The following is a 3,971-nucleotide window of genomic DNA, read 5'->3' as shown; positions in this document are numbered from 1 at the left end:
GCCCCGTAGCCGCGGCGGAGCTGCGGGCGAGTGACCGGTGCCGCCGGGAGTGGTGGTCCGGTCCTCGCCCTGGGTCTGAGTGCACCTTTCCTATAGGCAAGAAGCGCAGTGGCTGTGGCCCGTGAGCCTGTCGCCTTAAAAAGAAAAAAAAAAGTGTTTCAATGCCGGTACTGAAACGAACTGCTGGATTCTAGACAGCCAGAGAGGACTCCAGTTATTTGCTCAGCGTTGGGCTTGCCTGCTGATCCGGTAAGATCTCGCACTCGCTCTGGTAAGCTTATGCAGAGCTCCTGGGCTGAAAGAAAATCTTTGATGTAACAGAAGTGAACTATGTGCAGAAAACAGCCAGGAGAACGCCTAAGAATGAGGATTAGTTTAAATAGTTATTGCCTTGGCAATGTTATTGAGCAGATACTGGGTTATTGCATCTGTGTTAATTGCTACTGAGCAGGCAGTAACTTTATTTTAGATAGGTGGTGCTTTCACGTGAAGTACCATGAGACTGTGTCATAGAAGCACGTTCAACTTCTAACTTCTAGAACCCTTTAACTGAAGATTAAAATAGCTACTTTTTAGATAACATCATTCATGCTTCTAGTACTGCAGCTCTTCTTGGAGCAGCTCCTGTCAGTGCAGTGTGGTGTGTGGGTTTGTAGACAGGTTCTGTCTGTTTGTGTGGTTTGGTGCATTTTGTCCTCCTCCTTTACAAGCTTCGCTTCATAATGTGTGCATGCTGGGACATGTATGAAGTCTTCCTGAGCAAGTATCATCCTTTCCTGCAGGAATCTAGTTTTCATTGCTGGAGGGAGATCTCCTGAAATACTAGTCAGTGCTGTGCTTTTTACAAACCTTACTATTTGTTACAAATAGAAAACTTCCTATGCAACCAGTAGCTGCTGACTCAGAGCCTCAATGTTACAATTGGGCAGTGCCAGTACTGCTTCTGCTGCTTGTCAAGCTGCAGCAGAGTAAAAGCCAACCACATTCTGGTTAGCATGTATTGTTGCTGTTCTGGGCTGCGTACATGGCAGGAGACCTCAGCAGGAGAAAAAAATCAAAGAAAAAGCAAGTGGGTCATACCAATAGTGCTGCCCTGTGGATGGGGATGGCACTTTAGGCCTTCGTAGACCACTTTGTGAGGAAAAACAGCTTTGTTTGCTTGAACTCTTTCCTAGCAATTGGGTGAAGTTGGTAGTTTGTACATCGGTAGATAGGTGGTGTCCTGGTTTCTTCTAGTGTTCAGAGTTAATTGTCTTTCTAGTGATTGCTGTGAAAGGAAGGTCTATAATGAATACTGTTTTAGTTGTTGCTAAGTGATGTTTATACTTTTCAAGGACTCTTTTTCAGCTTCCCATAGACGCTGAGAAGGAGCATAGACAGCACAATGGAATGGCCAGTGAAATACTCTATACCATGGACATCATGCTCAGTATATAAATAGGGGTTGGCCTGGGGGTGGTGGGCTGTGATCAGCAATCACTGCTTGGGTCAGGCTTGGCAACCAATTCACTAGGTGGTGAGAGGGACTTGTGTCTTGTATATTCTTTCACTGTTATTATTATTGTTATTTCCCTTTGCTGTTCTTGTTCTATTAAACTGTCTTTATCTCAACTTACAAGGTTTTTTTCCTTTCCCCTCCTTTACTCCCTCCTCTCCCAACCCTTCTGGGGGGTGGGGAAGAGGGGGTTAGTGAGTGGCTGTATGGTCCTAGTTGCTGGCTGGGGTTAAACCATGAGAGGCAGCCTTTTGTGGTGAAGCATTCTACAAAACTCCCTTAAGCAGCTGTGCTGACAGGGAGGTAAACTGGGCTTTCTAGTCTGTGTTGGAAACAACCCCTGTGTGAAGACAGATACTCTAATAGCGTGAGAACATCGCCCTGGCATAGGTCTCATAGAAGAAGATAAAAGCGGAGCATCTCAGTGCTATTTTTTATACCTTCTTAAAGGATAAGATTCAATTAGCAGTCAAGTACTGCTCCGGTAGTCCTAATGAGTTCAATGGAAGTGCCTTGCAGTCACATCTCAGTTGCATATATGGCACTAAATATTGTTCTTGTGTTGTTTTCTTATGGTATACCAGTGACCGTAGAGCCTAGCATACAAACCTTTCAACAGCACAAGGTGTAAAGATGAGCTGTGAAAGGCAGTTTAACCTATATCAGCCTATTAGTGGAATGAGGTAATGATGGCAACACCGCTGACTGATGTCTGCTCTTGTAAGTAGCTAGCAGCTTTGTTTATAGGCAGCACAATTCATATAGATTAACCTGCTAGTAGTATCTTACAGCTAATAAATCTGAACTAAACTATTACATTTCTCCCTCAGTGCTGATGATCTGGCTTGGTACCTCAAAACTGGTGGGTAGGGATTTTGGAGCTCTCTTGGTGATGGGTCATGTGACCAAATAAACTCCTGTCTGTAGGGGAATGCAGGTGTACAAAGTGCAGTTGTAAGCGCATAGTGCTTGAGTGTCTGTGTATAGATTTCTTTCTGTACTTTAAATTTGCCATTAAAACTTCTGTTGGTGTTTGCTCATCTCCATTATACAGCAAATCCTGTTGCTTAAAACAGTACTTTCAATATTTCAAAATTGTGCTGTTCTGTTAAGAGCCCCTGTGCTGCCAGCTTAATTTAGGTACTTCTTTTCGCTTGTTAGCTAAAACTTTAGGTTCTGCATCATTTGTCTGATGAATAACTGCACACAGATTCACTTTCCAGCTCCAACTGTAGCAACATTTTCATGCGAATGATCCTCCTAACTATGACTAATAGCCAGACAGTCATTCTTCTGCATCATTGCATGCTTCAAGCTTACAAAGTGTATTTGAAATTGGAGGCTTGGCCTAAACAGCAAAGTCTTCAGGGACTAAACCAGTGAAGCAGACCTTTCTTAGCCATTTTACTATGCGTGTCACTCCACTGGTAATGTTTGCTGTAAGAGTACAAACAAATTGGTGATTTTAACCCTAGTGACTACCTGGGGGGAGAAAAAAAATCATGCAAGTAATTTTACACAGTGATTCAGCTTTCCATGTATCTTAAACTGTTTAAGATTCTGCTCATGCACATAACTGGCCTTGCTGCATACAAGAGTTGTGCATTTGGATAAGCTTCTTGGTTCGCTTCCCAAGCAGTCTTTTCTTCCTTCGCATCAATATCAAATGGAAACTGCAGCTTCTTAATGTATTGAGAGTGCATCGCTATTCATACCTACTGTGTATGTGGGATGTTGACAAATGATACGGGGTATTGATAGGAGTATGTTTCTCTCATCATTTAAGAGATGGCTAAAGAGAGATTGTGCGGGAGGAGGTGAAAATGAAGGATGAGTTTTGCTGCTGTTTCTTTCCCCATCCCTGACTGGTAGGCCAGCAAAATGAGCTCTAACTATTCTCTTAGCTTTTGTCTGTACGATTCTCAGTGCTGCATCCTATATCTGCCTGAGACAGTATCACTCGCCTTCAGAGAAAGTATTACAGACTGATAATGCACTAATATGTTTGATTTTGATCTTTCTGTAGACGCTGGTAGAACTGATTCACTGAGTAAAATTATACCTGCCCCAATGAAAACAAACTGTGCTGTGTTGCCTCAGACAAGTGGATAGACTCCAGTTTAAAGGAGAAGGTAGCTTCAGGGCTCGAAGCATTACTAGAAGGACTAGTACTGTTTTGTTTTCTAGTAGAACTGAAAAGCAGGCACAAACAAGAGTATTCTCTAACCGCTGCTGGAGAAGGCGTTTGTATCCTGTGTCTGTGGGAGATTGCAGGTGACTGATCTGGTCTGTTCTGGAAGCGGCTTGCTTAGTTTCTCTCCCAAATTCTTTGAAAATTAATTCCATTTCTCCCTTTGCTGATTGAGCAAAAGGTAGGGGAAAACTCTTCTCTGTATTGCTAGCACTTTGGCAGTCTGTCCTATTCTGGGCTTCTGTCTCAGTCTTGAATATTACAACATCTGTCACTGTTACAGGC

This window comes from Charadrius vociferus, unplaced genomic scaffold (genome assembly GCF_000708025.1).
Source record: "Charadrius vociferus isolate BGI_N301 unplaced genomic scaffold, ASM70802v2 scaffold45, whole genome shotgun sequence".
In the NCBI taxonomy this organism is placed as follows: Eukaryota; Metazoa; Chordata; class Aves; order Charadriiformes; family Charadriidae; genus Charadrius; species Charadrius vociferus.
This window is presented reverse-complemented; position numbering follows the sequence as displayed.